Source organism: Ambystoma mexicanum, chromosome 6p (assembly GCF_040938575.1).
Source record: "Ambystoma mexicanum isolate Mex_15411 chromosome 6p, UKY_AmexF1_1, whole genome shotgun sequence".
Taxonomy (NCBI): Eukaryota; Metazoa; Chordata; class Amphibia; order Caudata; family Ambystomatidae; genus Ambystoma; species Ambystoma mexicanum.
The window spans coordinates 1,292,496,266-1,292,519,005 of NC_090935.1; positions in this window are offsets into that span (position 1 = coordinate 1,292,496,266).

The window sequence follows — 22,740 nt, forward strand, 5'->3', positions numbered from 1 at the left end:
TACCCCGCTCATGCCCAGTGTCTGTCTTCTGTACCCCTCACCCCCGCTCATGCCCCGTGTCTGTCTCCTGTTGCCCCCCACACCCCGCTCATGCCCTGTGTCTGTCTCCTGTTGCCCCCACCCCCTGCTCATGCCCCGTGTCTGTCTCCTCTTGCTCCCACCCATGCCCCGTGATTGTCTCCTGTACCCCCCCACTCCACGCTCATGCCCGTGTCTCTCTCCTGTTGCCCCCCACACCCCTGCTCATGCCCTGTGTCTGTCTCCTGTTGCCCCCCACCCCCTCGCTCATGCCCCGTGTCTGTCTCCTGTTCTTCCCACCCCCCGCTCATGCCCCGTGTCTGTCTCCTGTTCCTCCCACCCCCGCTCATGCCCTGTGTCTGTCTCCTGTTGCCCCCCACCACCCGCTCATGCCCCGTGTCTGTCTCCTGTTGCCCCCCACCCCCCGCTCATGCCTTGTGTCTGTCTCCTGTTGCCCCCCACCCCCCGCTCATGCCCCGTGTCTGTCTCCTGTTGCCCCCCACCCCCCGCTCATGCCCCGTGTCTGTCTCCTGTTGCCCCCCACCCCCTGCTCATGCCCCATGTCTCTCTGTTGTTCCCCCACCCCCGCTCATGCCCTGTGTCTGTCTCCTGTTCCCCCCACCCCCCGCTCATGCCCCGTGTCTCTCTCCTGTTGCCCCCCACTCATGCCCCGTGTCTGTCTCCTGTTCCCCCCAACCCCTGCTCATGCCCCGTGTCTGTCTCCTGTTGCCCCCCATCCCCTGCTCATGCCCCGTGTCTGTCTCCTGTTGCCCCCACCCCCCACTCATGCCCTGTGTCTGTCTCCTGTTGCCCCCCACCCCCTGCTCATGCCCCGTGTCTCTCTGTTGTTCCCCCACCCCCGCTCATGCCCCGTGTCTGTCTCCTGTTCCCCCCACCCCCCGCTCATGCCCCGTGTCTCTCTCCTGTTGCCCCCCGCTCATGCCCCGTGTCTGTCTCCTGTACCCCCCACCCCCGCTCATGCCCTGTGTCTGTCTCCTGTACCCCCCACCCCCCGCTCATGCCCCGTGTCTGTCTCCTGTTGCCCCCCACTCATGCCCCGTGTCTGTCTCCTGTTCCCCCCACCCACTCATGTCCCGAGTCTCTCTCCTGTTGCCCCCCACCCCCGCTCATGCCCCGTGTCTGTCTCCTGTACCCCCCACCCCATGCTCATGCCCCGTGTCTCTTTCCCGTTGCCCCTGACTCCCCCGCTCATGCCCTGTGTCTGTCTTCTGTTCCCCCCACCCCCCACTCATGACCCGTGTCTGTCTCCTGTTCCCCCCACCCCCCGCTCATGCCCCGTGTCTGTCTCCTGTTGCCCCTACCCATGCTCCATGTCTGTCTCCTGCATTCCCCCACTCCACGCTCATGCCCCGTGTCTCTCTCCTGTTGCCCCCCACACCCCCCGCTCATGCCCCGTGTCTGTCTCCTGTTGCCCCCCACCCCCGCTCATTCCCCGTGTCTGTCTCCTGTTCTCCCCACCCCCGCTCATGCCCCGTATCTGTCTCCTGTTGCCCCCCACCCCCCGCTCATGCCCCGTGTCTGTCTCCTGTTGCCCCCCACCCCCTGCTCATGCCCCATGTCTCTCTGTTGTTCCCCCACCCCCGCTCATGCCCTGTGTCTGTCTCCTGTTCCCCCCACCCCCCGCTCATGCCCCGTGTCTCTCTCCTGTTGCCCCCCACTCATGCCCCGTGTCTGTCTCCTGTTCCCCCCCAACCCCTGCTCATGCCCCGTGTCTGTCTCCTGTTGCCCCCCACCCCCCGCTCATGCCCCGTGTCTGTCTCCTGTTGCCCCCCACCCCCCGCTCATGCCCCGTGTCTGTCTCCTGTTGCCCCCCACCCCCCACTCATGCCCTGTGTCTGTCTCCTGTTGCCCCCCACCCCCTGCTCATGCCCCGTGTCTCTCTGTTGTTCCCCCACCCCCGCACATGCCCCATGTCTGTCTCCTGTTCCCCCCACCCCCCGCTCATGCCCCGTGTCTCTCTCCTGTTGCCCCCCGCTCATGCCCCGTGTCTGTCTCCTGTACCCCCCACCCCCGCTCATGCCCTGTGTCTGTCTCCTGTACCTCCCACCCCCCGCTCATGCCCCGTGTCTGTCTCCAGTTGCCCCCCACTCATGCCCCGTGTCTGTCTCCTGTTCCCCCCACCCACTCATGTCCCGTGTCTCTCTCCTGTTGCCCCCCACCCCCTGCTCATGCCCCGTGTCTGTCTCCTGTACCCCCCCACCCCATGCTCATGCCCCGTGTCTCTTTCCTGTTGCCCCCGACACCCCCGCTCATGCCCTGTGTCTGTCTTCTGTTCCCCCCACCCCCCACTCATGACCCGTGTCTGTCTCCTGTTCCCCCCACCCCCCGCTCATGCCCCGTGTCTGTCTCCTGTTGCCCCCACCCATGCTCCATGTCTGTCTCCTGCATTCCCCCACTCCACGCTCATGCCCCGTGTCTCTCTCCTGTTGCCCCCCACACCCCCCGCTCATGCCCCGTGTCTGTCTCCTGTTGCCCCCCACCCCCGCTCATTCCCCGTGTCTGTCTCCTGTTCTCCTCACCCCGCTCATGCCCCGTATCTGTCTCCTGTTCCCCCATCCCCCGCTCATGCCCCATGTCTGTCTCCTGTTCTCCCCATCCCCCCGCTCATGCCCCGTGTCTGTCTCCTGTTCTCCCCACCCCCCGCTCATGCCCCGTGTCTCTCTCCTGTTGACCCCACCCCCTGCTCATGCCCCATGTCTGTCTCCTGTTGCCCCCCACCCCCCGCTCATGCCCCGTGTCTCTCTCGTGTTCCCCCACCACCGCTCATGCCCTGTGTTTCCTTCCTTTTCCCCCCCACCCCCTGCTCATGCCCCGTTTTTACCCTGTTCCCTCTCACCCCCCGCTCATGCCCATGTGTCTCCCCTGTGCCCCCCCAACCCCGCTCATGCGCCGTTGTGTTCTTTATACACCCCGCCTTCCCTTTCCATGGTGGCCATCTTGGTAAAAGATTTTCCTTCCTACACCGAGACGCCGCAGGCGTCCCGGTGTAGGAAGGAAAATCTTTTTGTTTTTTTTACCACCCGGCATTCCCACTTTGAGGACATAAGATGTTAGTGGTCTTCATCTATTGAAAAGGATGTTATGGTCACGTTGTACTAATAAAAACCTTTAAAATTTAGTAAAAAAAAAATGTTACAGGGACGTTATGGTTAAGTTGTACTAATAAAAACCTATGAAATTCAATGAAAAAACTTTGTTAAAGGGATGTTACGGTTAAGTTGCGCTACTAAAAACCTATGAAATTCAGTGAAAAAACTTTGTTAAAGGGACGTTATGGTAAAGTTGCGCTACAATAAACCTATGAAATTCAGTGAAAAAACTTTGTCAAAGGAACGTTATGGTTCCAAGTAAAACCGAAAAACCCTTGAAATTCGCCAGCTATGGTAAGCTAAGCAACCATAACTCGCGCCACCACCGTGCACTGCTAAGACTAACACCCAGGACATCAAAGATGACATCACAAATGTCATTGATGACATCACTGATGACATCACATGTCTGGCTCACTCTTTTTTCTTTTGCTGACATATCTAGGCCACATGGTTTTCTTCAGTAACAGTCAGAAACTAAACATTTTATTTTATTTGTAGACGTATCCTTCAAGTAGGTTCTTACAGTAATTCTGTTAGAGTCCAGTCACATCATATGAAACATATACATACGGGAAGACACAAGCTTGAAAGACAGCAATCCTTTTTGTGCATAAAGATAATCAATAGACTTATGAGCACTTTCTGATAGTTCTGTTGTTTTTTTTATGGCTGTACTTTCCCTGTGTGTCCAATTACATCAAGTGATACATATACATAGGGTGAATAGCAGCTTTGAAACAGAGCAATCATTTATTTGGATGAAAATAATCAAGTTAAGTTATGAATTGTTTCTGCTACTACTTGTGCTTTTTTGCTAACTTCACTTTCCCTGTATATACCCATATTGGTATGTGTTCTTGTGTCTTTGTGTTTTGTCTATAGTAATGTTTTATTAGCTACGTATTACATATTTCACAGTACACAAAAATCTATTAAGAAAACAATTATCATTTCATTATTCAACATATTAACATTACGAATATTATACCTTCATCTTGTAGACTGCACACCATGTTATGTTTCTGTATCAGTAGCTTAGTATACTAGATAGAACCCCATAATAGAATGCTATTTATATCAATGCATCATTCAATGCACTAATTAGGGTATGATATTTATTGCAATGATCCTTCACACTTGTTTCGCAACATTATAATAAGAATCCCTTGTACACATATTTCATGAAAAGTACATACACATGTGATGTCATCAGTGATGTCATCAATGACATTTGTGATGTCATCTTTGATGTCCTGGGTGTTAGTCTTAGCAGTGCACGGTGGTGGCGCGAGTTATGGTTGCTTAGCTTACCATAACTGGCGAATTTCAAGGGTTTTTCGGTTTTACTTGGAACCATAACGTTCCTTTGACAAAGTTTTTTCAATGAATTTCATAGGTTTTTAGTAGCGCAACTTTACCATAACATCCCTTTAACAAAGTTTTTTCACTGAATTTCATAGGTTTTTAGTAGCGGCAACTTAACCATAATGTCCCTTTAACAAAGTTTTTTCATTGTATATATATATATATATATATATTTTCCAAAAGTAAGGCAATGAAGCCTTCATTGTATGGAGCTGCACTCCCAACTCTCCTGAATGGCACCAATCCACGGCTGCAATTTGCCAAAAAATGAGGCTTCAGGGACTCGGAAATAACTGCTCTTGCAAGTATGTGCAAAAATAGAAAAAAGTTCTATTTCATCATAGCAGTTGAAAACAAAGGGCTTCCCAAGATGTGAGAGGCTGGCTGGCGCGTTTCCGCACATTCCTGTGGCTCGATCAATGTTACTCCTCCCAGTGGTTGGAGCCCAAATTTAAACACAGTAAAACAATTACCAAACAGTGAAGAGGTGACTTACTAGCTGTTTACAGAAGCAAGCAGCCATTTTGGAATGGGTTAATGTCACTTGTAATACATACAATGCAATCGATGTAACAGTAATAAACGGAACTTCATACACAAGTAAGTGCGAATTTCTTCTGATGTTGCTAATTATATCCGTAGTGGAATCTAAACAATATGTATATCATGACATAATACTGTTAATTCCGCCGTTTCCAAGCTAGCCGTCATATAAAAAGTTCATGCACAATGCAACAATGAAGACAGACACATGTTATCACTAAAAACACATTCCTATAAAATGAAATGAAATGCAATAAAATGCTAGTGCCTCACTTTATGATAGTGGTCATATTCGTAATCTTCATAGTCAAGGGTAAAAATACCCCCTAATATTACTGATGGATCATGGTATAATTAATTATGAGACATCAGATCTGTACAACCATATACTGCAGCTTTGTTATCCTAGTGGAATACGAACATCGCTGGTTTAGATGATCTAACCTTTCCCAAAACTGTGGGAATGGGTACTGATGTGGCCAGTACAAAAATAAGGTGCATGTGCCTGGATTTAGACAATATGGCGTTTTTGGCTGCAGCTAAGACCATCTGACTGTGTCCTGATACACATATGATGAAAAAAGCTGTTCATCATGGTTTCTGAATAGTATGCTATTTGTATTATTAAATGAAACATAGGACTCAAACTCTTACATTCTAGTATCAGGGTAAGTCACAAAAAATATAAGAAAAAAGGTGGCTATAGAAGGATACGAAACCCATGCCAAGAAGTTGTATGAGAAAAAGATAAGTTCTAGAGTATGAGCAAATCAAAACATAAAATGAATTGAAAAAGACATCAATATAATAATCAGAAAACTAGTACGCCTGCTATTTTTCAAAAAGCAAGCATGAGATGTCAAAATGACAGAGCAAAACTGGATGAGAGATAGGAAGATACAATCATGAAGAAGAGAGAATAAATATATTATCTAGACCCCCAGAAACAAATATAAATCCTCATCTATAATGTGCCCTTTAGGATATTTGGTTTCAAAGTAAATAATATACTTCGTCTCTTCTTGTCTCAATTATTTTTCACTGTCACCTCCTCTTGTGCCGCTGTTACCCTTGAAGATACCAAAAAATGTTAAAGTCTAAGGATCGCCATCATGGAACTCAGAAAATGTTTAGCCATGGGGTATGCATGGTCCTTGTTGGTGATAGCTCTGATATGTTGCAAAATCTGCACCTTTAGCTTACATTTTGTGCTGCCCACATACCACTTAAGTCAGGGGCATGTTAGAACATACACAGCTAGCTCAGACTCACAACTGATTTTTCCCTTAATTTGCATGGGTGTTTTAAGAATAGGGTGAGTATAGCTGTTACAATTAAAAGCATATTTTATGTTTGATGTTGTCTGAGACCATGTAACTTTGTACTACAGGATCTTTAATAGATGTACTCATTCAGAAGGTTATATCTGGATGTTCGCATAAGATTTTGCCCAGATCATTGTCTACCATCAGGACTTTCCAATATTTGTTAATGATGTTACATATCGTCTGTGAATGACTTCCGAAAGTTAGGATAAGTCTAATAGTACAATCTTCTGTGCTCCCTTGAGTGCAGATTTTGATATCATCAACAAGTCCTGTCTTTTCATATCCGGGACTTTAATAAACGATCTTTCGATGACTTTTTTGGGGTACCTTTGATGTAAAATGTTTTGAGCTGTAACTTTGCACTCATTATCGAAATCTGCAATATGACTGCCATTTCTTCTTATGCGCATGAATTCGCCATATGGAATGGACCACAAAAGACTTTTGCGATGAGTACTGTTTGCATGTAGCAGAACATTGGCGCCAGTGATTTTTCTGTGAAGTTCACACCCCAATTTTCGGTGTACAATTTTGATTTTTACATCAAGGAACACAATATCATGTACACTATGTTGTTCAGTGAATTGTAAGTTGATATTGAGGAATTTAACAAATTCTTGCCATGATTGTGCGGTACTATTCCAAATGAAAATAGGTCGTCAATGTAGCGTAACCATAATATTATTTTGTCAGTGAAAATTTCATTTTTTTTTTACCACACCACTGATTTTTCCCAGTTTCCCATCATGAGATTAGCATACGTAGGGGAAAACTTTGCTCCCTTGGCGGTGCCCTGGGTTTGACGCAATAACTCATTGTTGAAAAGAAAGAAATTATTCTCTAGGCAGAGTCATAGCATTTCTAGGATCTTTGTGGTATGTTCAAGATAATTGAGAGATCTAGTTTTAAGAAAAGCCTCATAAACCCTATGCCATCCTCATGTTGTATTTATGTATAAAGAGACACCACATCCAGGGTGGCCAGCAAATATGTTGGTTCCCAAGGTAATTCATCAATCTTGCATAAAGAATTCCATGGTGTCTCTAATGTATGAGGATAGCGTAGAGACGAAAGTGCACAGGACTTCATCCACAAATCTGGACATATTCTCAAGGAGTGAGCCACATAGTGTCACTATAGGTCTCCCTGGGGGTCTAGTGGGGTTCTTGTGGGCTTTGGAAACGAAATATATAGTCGGAATGACTGAATGTTTGGTGAAAAGAAATTTAACCATTTCCTCCTCCAAAATGCCCATATTTTGCCATTTTATTAAGAAATCCCAAACTTTGTCTTCCATTTCTTGGATGGGATTTTTTTCAAGTCTCTAATAGCATTTGAGATCATTAAGCTGCCTGTACACTTGTTTCACGTAGTCTTGTTTATTCATTATAACAATGTTGCAACCCTTATCCGCTGGTTTAACTATATACTTGACCATTTTGCAGAGGTCAGACAGGGACTTTTGTTGTTTCCAAGAAAGGTTACTTTTGATGTGTTTTTTGTTTTTTCACCTTTCTTGTTTCAGGTCATCAATTACAAAATTCGAGAATGCTTCAATGTTCATGTTCTATGCACTCAGTGGGTTGAACTTAGATTTACATTTAAGTTTGCTTTTGGATGGCCAGTCTGTGCAAATACCTAATGTTTCCAAGCTATTATTTTCTGATAGTATAGATGCATCATCCAAAGTATTATCACTTTCATGTTGTAATGTAACTAAAGTAGTAAGAGTGTTCATATCGGCAATGGTAATGTCCGTCTGACCTTCCAGCGTTTTCTTATTTTTCTTTTTATATGTATTGGTTGCAAAAAACGTTTTCAAATGTAATTTGCGTACAAAGCTGTCCAAGTCCAGTCTTGTCTGCACATAATCATAACCAGCTAGTGGACAAAAGTTTAAACCCAGCTTAAATACCTTAGTCTCTTCCGGAGTCAAGACATGGTCGGATAAGTTGATGATTTGTTGTTCATTAAGGCTTAGCCTAATGTTCTCATTCATTTGCCAGAGTGCAATGATTTTGACACAGGGTTGTTGTTTGAACATTTTGCCCCTCTGCCCCCTCCTTGTGGTTTTCTTGCTCCTTTTCCTCATCCTCTTGTTGCGGCTGTGGATCCTTTGGTGTTCTTGTTGTTCGAGCGGCCGTCTTGGCATAACAGCCTCATCTCCTCTAAAAAATGATGGAGGCGCACTGTAGGTTCATCTACTTCATTTTCCATGATGTCTGATACGGAAGTGGAGGCTGTTGACACTTGATTAGCTTTGCTTTCTGACCCTGATGGGACCACTGTTTCCTTTGCCTTCTGTCTCATGTTGTCAAAGGGGTGTGCAAAGGTGTGTACTCAACCTTGTTCATAGTCAGCTTTGTCTCGTAGGAACTTGCGTTGTTTCCTCAATTTAATATCTTCTTCATATAATCTAAGACCATTATTAATGTTAATTTGAAGTTTTTTCCCTTCTTCGCTCTCCTTGATATTCTTTAGTTTTTCTTCAAGTTCCCATATTTTTGCGAGGATTTTAGTGCGATCACTTCCAGCATTTTTAACCAGAATGTGTAGAAAAGTGTTAGAGCATTGATCTGAAGCATCTCCCCATTCTCTCAACATGATTGGATCTTGCTCCTCAAAAGATGGTATCGTGAGGATTCTCGAACCTCTTGGGATTCTCCCCACATCTAAATAGTTCTGTAGGGAGCGTTCTTCCTACCATTTACTTGTTTCTTTTTTTCATAATTTTTCTAATTATTTTAGCATTGTGATTTCATTATTTTCTTTTGTCTTTTCTTTTCCTGATGTCTCCTTCTATTTAATAGATGAAAGGGTTTAATTGAAAAGGCTGGCTGCCTGTTCCCTTCTAGCAGCCTCTATACTTTCTTGGGAAGCCATGGATTGTATTAAAATAAATGCATGGTCAAGTTCCTGAAGCACTTAAGGCATTAGATATGGTGGTGAGTCCAGGAAACACACATAAAAGTGTGCGGTGGTCACTGAATTGCACAAGAAAAATCACTGTGCAGTGAGACGAGATAGGAACGAGAGCACACTGTTGCGACACCCAGGCCGTAAACTGTTCAAACAATACAGAGCGAATTGGAAGCACTTACCTCCTTGGTGTTTTCCGACCGCGTCCTCTGACGCTGACAGTCTCCACCTTCTCGGGCAGCAGGCTTCCAATACACCGCGTGTTGTGGATGCAACGGAAGGAAGTCCTTAGTGTGCACTTCTCGCTGCTACTAGGAAGCGTTTTACGCCGTGCAGAGTTTTACACATCCGAAATGCTTCCGAGCACGTTAGAGAAAAGTGCTCTCCGGTGCTGCTCCACGCTGCGATGTCCTCAGCGTGAATATGTTTTCCATATATATATGGGGCAGCAATCACCAAGGGGTGACAATACAATTCAGAAAATAGCTGAATTCACTTATAATAAGGCAGAATAGACAACACAGGAAAAAGAACAGTTTTGGTTTGTGAACAGATAGCGTTTAGGTTAATATGCCCCCTGCAAAGTTTTGTTTAAATACAAATGAGCAATCCTACACAAATGTGAGTAATCAGCAGGTATTCAGGAATGAAAGACAAGGTCTAGAGTTTATATACAATATTCCCTCCCCAAACAAGAGAGAAAATCGTTTTGGAAAGTTACACTTTCAAACTGACAGGTGACAATCGCTTTGTAAAATAATTGAAAAGGGTGCAAAAATGCTTAAATGGAGAAAGATTATAAGGAAAGCAACACTAAACAGGTCCTAACACACATGAGCTATAATATAAACAACAGTTCACACTTTAGATCAGGATAGGATGGAAGAAGCACTTTGAAATGGGGGAAAGACACGTGTAAACTATTGAGAACTGCAAATCGCTGCAAACTTTTACTATGCGATATTGGAGAAAAACGGGTAAAATGCGTTTTTTAGCTGTGGGTGTAGCTACGGATTTTAGGTATCAGTGAGAATTGAAATTTTGTTTCTATCTTTAAAATTGAAGAAGTTATAGAGGCTTTAGTGAGAAGCGTTTTTGCAAAATAGGTGCGAAAATGGAACTGGAATTCGGTTTTAAAAATGACTGATAAGTTTTATTACACTATATTAATGACTATGAAAAAGAGGAGGCCACACATGAATCTTCACAGCTATGTGGCCAGCGCAACCATTCATGTGGTGGATACTCAATTTCATTCTGTGATTTACTTTAGTTACTCAAAATCAACAATGAGTTATGGTTTTGTAACACAGATGAGAAAAATCAGCGCAACAAGGATTCTTACAATACTAGGGTTCTGTATTTAAAGATGGGATGGGTTGAGATTGCAATAATACAATGCAGATATACTTTGGGTCACTGTTCTTCCTATTAATACTTACAGTCCCTTGTAATGAAAATTGGACCGTCCGGTTCTGGTCATTGGATCGGTTCAGGTCTACTGGCAGCAGGGCACCTCTGGAGGGATTGGATCAGCGGTGCAGTTCTGGTCAATTTTGGACTGCGCCTCAGACTGGATTTGGATGGGACCTTCTGGTTACTGGACATGGTAGATTACAGGTTGCAAGTTTCAGCTGGCAAGACTTAATGGTAGCAAGCCAAGCTGAATCAGAATTATTCTTTTAAATTTTGGATGTTTTGAAATTGGGTCTATCTAGCAAGAGTTCAGCAATGCTAAAGTCTGGATTCTGCAAGGAAATCTGGATCTTCAAAGAGGTCTGGAGTCAGCTACAAGATGAAGAGTTCTGAAACAAGTTTCTGCGCGGAAATTTGGATGCCTTCTGGAAGCAGTCTGTTATGTGTTGTGAAGTTCCTATATTCATACTGCCAAACGCCATCCCCCAGTTTATGGTGTGGGCAGAATTTCAAAAACACACCCCCATGGCTGTAAGTGGCTGCAGGCATGTGCTTTGTTTTGGTTGTGTCATGATCTCTGCTTCCAAAAGGTCAGGGTTTTCCCAACTCCCTTGGAAGCAGATCCATAACCCAGGTTCCGAGTGCCAACCAGTCCCAATTGGGACCTTTTGGACCCAGTCCTGGTGCCAGTGGCACCAGGCTCATAAATATGCCCAGTCCCAGCGCTGGAAGCGCCGGGCTCATAATGCTTGGGTGGACTTACCTGCAGCAGACCATGCTGCTTACTTGCCTGCCAGTTGAGCCTCTGATCCTCTTCTGTTTGGAACTACTTTTCCTGTTGGGTGGGGCTGGAGCCACTCCCTAGATTTAGAACACTGGAACTCTTCTGGAAGGCAGGAACTCTTTTCTTAGCAGGAACTCTTTTCTTACTTAGGCGTGGCTGTGGAAGGAGACACCTAAGCACTACAGGAGGCTATTTAAACCACACCCGGTGTATGAATCTTGCGTTGCGTTATTCTGCACCCTCTGCAGCAGGACGCTCATCGTGTCTTCTGCATCCAGTCCTGGGCCTAAGGAAAAAGGCTTACCATCCTGAATCCAGTCTTCAGCAACACCTATAAAGACAAGAAAGAACAGGTTAGCATTCCGGCATCTGAAAGGCAAAGGCTTACCATCCTGAATCCAGTCTTCAGCAACACCTATAAAGACAAGAAAGAACAGGTTAGCATTCCGGCATCGGAAAGGCAAAGGCTTACCTACTCTTCGTGCGCTCCGGAGGTCTTCATACTGCATTCCGGCATCTGAAAGACAAAAGCTTACCAACTCTTCGCACGCTCCGGAGGCCTTCGGCGCTGCATCCGCATCTGAAAGACAAACAAGGTGCGTTTAAAGACATTGGGGAACTTTAATACTCACGTGCCATTACTCCTTTCCACATCTAATCCAGTGGGTATTCCGGCACCCTGCAGCCGCTCCGAACTCGTACCTGCAAAATAAAAAGACAGTTAGAGCGCATAGTGAAGCAGGCAACAAGCGCTTACTCACGTGCTTCCAGGCGCTTCTATTCATCACACGGGCTCCATCTTCAACTCACTTCTGCCCGTCATCCGCCATCGCCGGAACCCTGCAAAACAAGAGACATCATTACTAAAGACTTTAAAAAGACATTTGAATGACTCGAAATTTACCGTTCGTGCAGTAAACGACGGACAGCAGTCCTCTGAAGTCAAGAGGCCTGCGCTACCTATCCAGTGAAGAAACTGGCTACAGCACCCTGCCCCGAGGCAGATGGAGAGCTCGGCATTCACTTACCTAAGGTGAGAGCGTTAACCTTTGGGGTCTACAGGAGAGGAGAAGAGGAAAGAGATAGGGACACCCCAATAACCCCAGTTCATTAACCCCATATTTTCTATCTGCAGACATCTTACTCTACACATCAGGCATACAGTGCACAGAGGTCCAGCCCAAAGAGCCAACCGGGTGCTACACATCACCTTTGAAGATACGGTAGTCGCCCAGTCAAGACCGGCGCCTCTGCGAGAATCAGGTGAGCGTTACAGGTTGGCAGTCAGAACAGAGCTGTCATCTTTACGATGGGATTTAGGAACATAACTTTTGCACACATGTACATTTCTACAATTATGTACCCTAATAAAAACAGACACATACATTTCATATTTGACTGTCTATATTCTCATTAAATTCCCATCTTTGTGCGAACTGTCTTTCTCATTCTATGAATTTTATCAATTTTAAGCATAACAGTTTGGATTAATGATTTCTATTTCGGTACATCTCTGGGCGCTTATCAGTGGATCATGTGCATGTAATATCAGGTTTGCAAAATTAATCATTCTGCTACAATGAGAATGTTTTCATAACTTTGGTTCCTTAAATGGTACAGGTTTCATCAATGTCTTCAAATCAAAAGCCTGACATTAGGTTAATGTCTACCAATTTTCAGATGTATCCTTCTTTCGGTTGTACAGCTAAAGAGTTTTAAACTTTTATCACGAATAAGTATTTAACATCAAAGTTCTCCTTTGTAACCTCCCGTTCCAGGCAGGAGCTGTCCAGTACTTTGATCAGGGAGGTGTGTTCCCTTCCTGGAGAGGGAAGGTCCCCTGTAGAGATCAGTTGGGCAGCTTGCCATTGTTCTTGGCTCAGCCAGTAACAAATGTCTAATGTGGCTTCATTTTGCTCCTTGGTGTCATTATGCGGGAACCATTAGCATCACTTAAGCCTTTCTCTAGCAGTTGAGTGTCAAGCTGAAATGTGAATCTTTCCCAGGCTGGGCTGTCAGATCAGAATTAAATAGTTGATTAGCTGCAGACTGGGTTCCTTTAAATTAAAGTCTTTTCATTTCACACATATAAAATATAAGCACAGTTTATAAGGGATTTGGACATTTTAAAGAATTAGCCCTTCACAAACATGCTTTAAATAGGCGGAATTTGCAATTTCTCCTAGAAAAAGAACACCTTTAAACTTGGTTTGACAGTTAATTTCCTTAAGCAGCTGTCAGGCAGGGAGGCCCGGCTTCCTCAGAGCTACCTGTAGAATCTGTGATTTCAGCAACTTTTCATTTCATTAGCTCACTGGAGAAATGACTGAATTTAGCACCAAAACAAAACATTGAAGGTTGCAATTGACTAAGAGAACTGTGTTTTCAAGGCATTTTTGAATTTTAACCCACTTATGTGGACTTGATTCATGTAACTGTTAAAAGCACTCACTGGCATTCTCATGCAGGGAGTTCTGTTTTGACATCAACTTTTCCTGTGTGTGGCAAGGTAGTGCAGCCTCTTTGTGATTTCTGAACCATGCACAGATTTGCAGTTTGGCGTACACAGGGGTTAACGCCTCCATTTTTGGCAGATTTCTTTTCCCCATTGGCAAGGGGTTGTAGTGTGGCTCATTGGGATGGGTTCGAAATATCCCACACAGTGAAAGGAGGACTTCAGATTGTGTATTAAAGATTGCCAATAACTATGATGATTGTCCTATGATGGATGCTTTTTTGACTTGCTGGTTCCAGTACTGAGAGTCAGGGGTGTTGCTAGGTCTGGAAAAGACCCGGGGCTATGCTGATGTCGGAACTGTCGAGACTGGGGGCTAGCTAACCTTTTGCTTGTAGCTCCTGAGATTCTATCCAGGGCTACAGCCAAAAGACCTGGCGCTATAATCGCCTTACCCCATCAGCAATGCCTCTGCTGTGAGTCACTGTAGTGCATAGCAGATTTTCCACTCCTCCAAGTAACGTCAGCTCTTTGCGAGCCGATTATGATTTTCTTCACCTTGACCCATTGCAGTGAACATACATTTGCGTTGACATACAGCTTTCCAGAATGTGCTATCTTGGACTGGCATGGTATATTTGAGAAAGTTCCATAACTTGTCTTGGGAGTGATGGGAGGAGAAGCAGGAAAATCATTAAAGGTTGGAATGGCACTATTCCTTTGCCTGTATAAAGAACCAATTCCTAGAATTGAATTTGATGGGCGTTACGTTCATTGGGTCACATTTGTCTTGGACTAGCATTTGGTCTTAGGGCTTGATCCTCCTTTTGTTGTTTGCACGGCCTTTGTCTAAATGACAGTTAAGGGGCTACAGAGTTAAAGCCACATTTGTCTTTGGGTTTTCCCACGGGCACTGCAGATTGCTTCTATATGTGATCCCCTACCAGAGGACGATAAAGGTGTAACAAATAATATGGTTTGTGTTTGTATTAAGACACATCTCATAGAAAAGTGCCCAGTTAATTCCGTAATTGATTTGGAAAGCAAAATAACCAACCTCTTGTGAGGGTGTGAGGAAGGATCGCCAGCATAACAATATTGCTATTCAGTCATCAGGATTTTACCTATCTGGCAGAAGGATTGGGTGTAAGAAATGTTAGAGATATCATATGCTTATGTGTAAACTTCCCTTGGACGAAATCAGTACTATAATTATGGCTAGATTACAACTTAAGTCTCCTTAGAAACACCCCTCCAAAGCGCTTCTCAGACATGAGTAGTGTGATAAAACAGCAAGCAGACATATTTGGTGCCTCTGTGCAAAATTCCCAGGTGTTAATTTTTACTGGGCTCCATAACTCAGTGCCCATGGAGAATCTGTTAAACAAATATAAAACTGAACTGCACTACCACCAGTTTGACAGCAAGGAAAACTAAATACTAGCAGGTGATAACCTTTGCCTACAACTGGTAATTTGGCTAACAAACAGGTTGTTTATTAGCCAAATATAGGCAGAAATGGCCACACGCTATTAATTAGTCTTAAAATACTTACATATGTTTTTTCGTAAAAAATATGTAATGGTCAGGTATTAAAGGACATGCATTTCTTTAATTATTCATTTGTCTATATCATTTAGTGCATATTATGATAGTATTCTCTGACTGTAAGAGCAATAGTGTGATTTGTTTTGCTTGTTATTGTTTACTTTCTTCAATATGTTGGATACATATATATTTTGTTGTACGTGATGGACCTGATTGATGAAACAATTTACTATTTTATTCTATGTCACTTTAAGAAATAAATATCTGTGTTCATAAATTGGATTAATAAAGTTAGTGTGACAAGGTCAGGGACTGTAGCCTCTAAAGGGGGAACGGGGATCCCTTCCAACCGGGTGTAGGTGGCTTTCCAAGCCAGATTTGCATATGGTCTTTCCCCTTCTGCAATGGCTTGGCAGGTGAAGAGCGATGGTCTGAATGGCTGCCCAGAGCAATGCCAGAGGTTAAGATTAATTGTAAACCTTCCAGCGATCACCTGTTGTGTTTTTCTTCTGGGATGTGTGCTACAGCAAATCCAAAACCATAGGCAAGTGGATGGGAGTTGGGGGAGGGGGGACCAGTAACTAACCCACTTGAGTGTGCCTTTTTTTGCTATTGTTGCTACCACTGTCAATCATGCAATACCTTTCTACCTCTTTTCTGATGTGATTTCTACTTCACCTTTTTACAGGACTGCAAGATCAGAATCCAACACAGCGGCAAACAAATATAATGAGCATATGGAGAAAGGCATCAACCACAAAGATCCCACCCACATCAATATCCAGCTTACCGACATGAACTGTTGCCTGCTGAAACAGATGGTATTTAAGACGCTGAGTGGATGTCAACCTGCATGAGGCACAAAGACTGTATGAACACCCGTCAATGAAAAGGGGGCAAGGCTAAGGGTGGTTTTTAAATGATGTACTGTGATTACCCGGCCCTGATAAAAGGCTAGGACTACATTGGTTTTAGCAGTCAGCTGAATCTGGGAACCAATGGGAGTATGTGGTGATGGATCGAGAAACCAGGTGGATGGGGGAGGGTTGCAAAGTATGGTAGGAAGTCTGTGGAGCTGTTGGATACAAGTGCAGGTAAAGTATTGGAGGGGCAAGATCAGGGAAAAGAGCAAGAGATAATGTGAAAGATAGAGGACAATAACCAATTTCAACATTATTGACCACTTTGTGGGGAACACAGCGATTAGGGAATTCTTAGAAACTTCAGAGGGATCACAATAAATAATACTTCAGCCATTAGGCCCTCACCACAAGATTAGGATAGTTTAGACAGGAGTTATCTACCGCTAGATTCATACACCAAAGGGGAAATAGGGAAACATGGGGTAAAGTGGAGGGAGCCCGCTAGAAGTTGAGGGATCAGATGGGGAAATCCTTTAATTGGATCAACCTACATTCGTTTGATCATAACAAAAATCGGAGAAACAAAATTAAAAAACCTTGAACTGTTTTTTTCTTAAATTTGTGAAAATACATAACACATTTGTCACATTAGATACAGCATTTCATCCTCTGAAATATTAATTGGTAGTGACGTAATAGGTTTACAGGTTCAAGTGCAGTGATAAATGCACATACAAATTTAAATTGCAATTAAATAAATTATCATATCGAGCATGAACACTCCTCATTGTATGTCTTATTCACTTGCCCTTGGTCCTGCGTGTGAAGGACTAATCTGTTTTTGTGTTATATGGTTATGGGAAGCAGTCTGTTATTTAGGCTTAGATTTGAAGCAGTTATCCTGTGATGTCCTGCTGTTTGCTGTAGACCTCTTGATGGTGGATCTGGAACTGCAATGTTTCTGCATAGAGTTTTATAAGGGGCTCAAAGGTATTTAAACGATTATATGAACGGTCTTGGGTATACATTGAACAACCATGGGTAGAGAGCTGATCATTGTGGTCATTTTTGTACGGTTGGAGTTGGAGATTTATGAATGTCTTCTCATTGACACCTGCAACCAATGCTCTTCGTAAAATGTTGTCAGCCAAGTGAGAACAGTCCCAACAGATTGTAATGTCACTTTCCATCTTATGTGTGTAGGTCTTGTGACCACAGTATCCTAAGTGGCTCATAGGTCTAGAAAGATCAGGGATGCAGGTTTCCATCCATCATGTTTTGGCATTTTTCTTTAATGTTATTTAGAGTTCTCTGATTATCCCTGGCTGGTCAAAAGCAACATTGTCAATTGTGGTGTAATATGTGGACGTCACTATTTTCATGTGGATAATCTCTTTCCACCGTATCTATATTTTTGGCTTTAAAGGGATGATTGGAGAACAGGCAAAAGTTGGGGAGAATGTTTGGATAATTATTTGGATTTTGTGTGAATGGGGGACCTGAGATTTCTTGAGCGAAGCCTGCAACATCTCTCTCAATAGAGACATATAGTACAGGTTGGTGTGTGATGGACACATGTCATGATTTGCCACCAGCTAGGTCAATAAAGCCCCTTAACCTTCATTTTCACAACATTTGGTATCAGCAGTTCAGCAGCACACTGTAGAGGAGTGGGGTATTGTGAGATACAGGGTAATAGTGAACACATTGAGTAAAAAGACTTGCCCAGCCAAATGCCGTTGCTCAATACATTATGTAGGTTAATTCCATGGTTAGGGATACATAGAGTCAAGCCAAATGGTAACATCCCAGGTTTCATAGTATAGGCATTTGAGAGCCACCAACTGTTTGGTTTATGCACACAATTGAGGTCACCGAGGAGAATAATGAAGCTGTGGCTTGCAGGTGAGTATGTCTGACGCATACTGGCCTTGCACACATACCCTGCATTAGTAGAGTTGGGGCTTCTTGACATCTGGTGCATGGCCACTCCTTTAAGGGTTTCACACACCAACTACCAACTAACCATCTTTGACTACGTTCTTTATGGTTCTGGATTGTATTCACTTCTGCTCTAACAGTACACCACTTCCTTTGCTCACTTCTCCACGCAATTTCTTTAGGGTCCAAATCCTGCTTCACATCTCTAACAGTGATACCGAGGAGAATGTTCCCTTTACCATCCGACATATTTCACATGACACTACTAGACATGTTTACTCATCCATATACCCACCATAATCTACCCATTATATGTTCAGGTTCCTGCCCCACTGCTGGCTGAATGACCTGCTGCAGGCTCTGTAGTGCTATAATAATAGTGTATGTTCCTCTTTTGCCAACCTCCCTAAAGACCCTGTTCCCTCTTTGCAGAAAACGGATTGCTATCTTCCACTCACCTTGGTTACTTAATCAGGCCTTTCTGCTCCATCCCTGTTCCCTGGGACTCCTATCTTCAAATCAGCAGAATGGTTTTAACTAATAACAGTTGGGTCATGTGACCCTCTCCCTTTCCTTTTCCTGTCGCCTTGGGCACCTGATTTCCTCACCTCCCTGAGTCTCTGGATCCATTAAAAATACATGTCTGCCAACTCTCTGGATCGGGGCGGTCATGCTGATATGAGTCACACGTGCCCAACTTTCTCATGGATTTAGGCTTCATATATGTAAATCTCATCCTCCTTCCCACTCTCATCCTTAAAGGCAATCTGGTAAGCAGTCTATTTTGGTCTGCAGTCATCTATCTACCTTACTGCATGTTACTTTCTCTATCTTGGATTGTACCATCCCAAATTTGTTTTAATTTAATCTACCCCTCCATTGAGCTCAGCATTCTGCCATGCTGCACTAGAGCAAGTAGATTTGGTGTTATCCTCTCTCAGCATCGGATTTTGTGAATAATGACAGCTATTCATCCCTTCTTTCAAAGGGGGAGCCTCCTCCTTTGAGGCTAAAAAGGAGATCCCACCCTGAAAGACCCTCCACAGCATTCTGGAGAAGTCAGACTTCACTGGGCCAGACTCCCCCTCAGGGGACAAGGACCCCGTTCCTGTAAGGAATTCCTTTTGCCCTTCACCATCGTGGCATATATGGGACTATCAGATATGAAGAATATTTAAAGGGCCAAGGTCTTGGCTGAAGGTAAAACTGAAGTAACCGTTATGCACAAGAAGAAGGGTCTGTCTCTTTAAGTGGAGGCACACAAATAATGGAGACAAGGGGATTGGGAGAGAAGAGCATGCTGAGCCAGGGTGAACTGCAAACAGAGAGAGAAGAGCATAAGCAGGGGAAGCCCCATTACAAGGTTACACCTAGAGGGGGCAGAACCAGAGAGAGCCATGGAGCAGGCGACTTTTGAAGGAGCCCCGAGCAGCGTGTGAAGAGTGAGCAGTCCAGCGTCCCCAAAAAGTGGGAACTGGATGAGAAATTAAACAGTACCGCTGGTGGCATCACAACAATGAATTTGTGGTGGGCAGACCGGCCATCTAACGATGCAGAAACCACCCAGTACAGGATTCTGAGAGGAGTCCTGTGACCTGCCGTCATATTTAGTTGCCACGAGAAAGCACAGTGAGTGTGAGATACCGAAAAGGTGGAGAAGCACTGAAAACCAAAACCAAGAAGACAACCCGAGCAAAGGCTGAGCCTGAAAGCATCCCACTCCAAACACAGAGGTAACGAGAGGAAAGGGGTTACATGGAGGCTGCTGGGGCATCATTATCGAACAAGAAAAATGCATCCCTGTAAAATTGACAAAGTACCAGAATTAGAACCATTAACGTGGAACTGTGTTAACGTAATCAGTAGGATAACAAATAAGTCCCAAAGATAAGTGACTGAGGAGTGGGCACAAATAGAAACTCAACCCAGTGAAATATACAAGACATTACAGATAGAAGCATTAAAAGTGGAAATCGGACAGACTGGTCCGAAGGGTTATGAATCAGCCTGAGAAAGCAAGTGTTCAGAATGGGATACAACCCCAGAAAAGGGGTGAAGTAAAGACATTTAGGAGGACTCCTGAATCACTAGAGTTCAAAGAATATTTACACCCAAATCAAAGAATAATAAGGAATTGTACCAAGCCTGTTGGAATACTTACCCCAAAAAGGGAGACCAAGCTTAAGTACATTGTAAAAGGAACGCCAAGATTTTGTCAAAAAGGTGGAGAGAGACTATTTGGAGATATCTTCAAGAAGAGAACTTTCGACTGAATAGAGACATTGACATACCAGAATACTAGAACAGGGAAGAGGTTCTCCCAATCTAAATGAAGTTAGTTAACAAAGTGATAGGGTCACTTAGGAGTAGTTTTTGCATGGAGGACACTTTTCAGGTCAGACCTTCTGACGACTGACGAGCACCTTTACTTATTTATATAGGCTGGGAAACCCATCTAGCAATAGGGAAAGTTAGGCATTGTTATTATTATTTCAATACACGCAATCCACAATGTTCTCCAAGTGTCCACCTCCTTCTTCCAACACACCACAATTCCTTCATTTCAACATCTCCTCACAGTGTTGCCTATGCACCCTGGACTGGCTCACAACCTTGGCACTCCTGTGCGTCGAGACCAAGCATCCCTGTTCAGCACTGGGGCATTGCAATGTAGACTTTTCAGTTTTACTATATCTGCAACTCTTGCCTTTCATAGCGTGCCTGGTTTGATGGTACCAGTGATCCCAACTTTAAGTCTGATATGCCTTCCTTGTGCTTCTTTCTCAGTCCAGTGCGCCTTCTGTGGGGTATCATACAAAAATGTCACCCTCATTTGTGCGCCCCCGCAGTCAGTGCGACTTTGGAGGTGCACAGAATGAGGGTGACATTTACTGCGCCCAAGCAGAGTGGATGTTGCGGGGGTGTCCCCCGCTCTTCCTGGCCGCAGTAATGAGGGTCAGGGGTTGCAGGGGTGTCCCCCGCTTACCATTTCGGAAAGCAGGGGACAGGTTTAAAAAAAGAAAAATGAAAATCACCCTGCGTTGTCAGCTCCAACCCACGTAAGTGGGAGGAGCTGACACCGCAGGGATCACATAGTGCAGGAGGCACACACAGAAGTGTGCCGCCCTAAAGGTCAGTGTGTTTGTGTTGGGGTGGGTGCTAGCGGGCACAGTGATCCATTTGATCACTGCGCCGCGCCATGACTGCTGTCAGCATTTTCGGCGTCACAGTTGCGGGCGGCGCAGTGATCACATAGATCTTTCTGTGGTTTTCCTTTGTCACTCTCGTCTGTAGTCCGCACAACCTCACCCACTCTTCCATTGCTCTCACCCTCTTGCTGAGTATGTATCTCTGTTGCTCTTAACTCATCCTCTGTCTGCCTTCCATTCACTGTCCCCTGGATTTTCATGGACAGCTACTCCCCTCTTATCCAGTCATGTGCAGTAATTTGATGTTCTGTGTTTCCCAGGGTATGTGTACTTGCCATTGTTACCTACTGGTTTGTCATGTAATCTCCTTGTCTGTCTGACCACGGAATTTCACTGGACTGTCCTATCCTGTAGCTATGTTTCTGTCTCCCGCGATGGTCCTGAAAACTGGTGCTGCTGTTCTTCTGGCACTCCATCTGACATCACCACCACCCCATACCTGCCTTTCTCTATTTACTCTCTCATGGTGTCCCTTTGGGTTCTCACATAAGCTCTTCTCCCTTCCTGATCACCTTCGACCCACTGTGCATCCCTGGATGTTTACAATTAGATGTTTCAAATGTGTGATGCTGCTCTAATCACTTAGAGATTCACCTTATTAAGGTGAGACACACTGAACTCTATCTTGTAGAAGTGTTGTGGTCCTCTGCTGTTTCCCCTCCTGATTTGTGGGTTGGACTCTGTTTTAGGCCGGAATAAGTTTTGACAAAGCCTGTTTGTAATTGTAGGGGCAAGGATATCACAGTGGACAGCGGCACCACTGGTGCTGAATCTGTTGCACGTCTGAACAGAGGCAGGCAAGTAGTAACAGTGGAGGGGAACCAAGGCAAGTTCAGCGGGGACCCCACATTTAACTTATTTGATGCTATTGTGATAAATGTTCTTGTAGACTAGAGATAACTGTGAATGTTATGTCCATTTCATGTGGATTCTATTATGACCCAAATTCGTTTATGCCTTGTTGTTTCCTGATGAATAGTAAGAGCAATTCTTCTTCTGTTCCAGTTCTTTCAAGATCTTTTTATCAGAAGCTTCTCACAGCCAGGAAATACGTTAGTATGTGTCAGTACCATCCTCTGCCCTGATTACGTTTCCAGCAAAGATCAATATCAGATGTATTATATTCATCCGCTTAAGTTCTAGCCATGATCTCCAGCGTTCTAGAGTCTTGTTAAATATATACACACCTTGTCTCAGCAGCATTTTATACATGTGTGATTATGTAAGATTATGTTGCC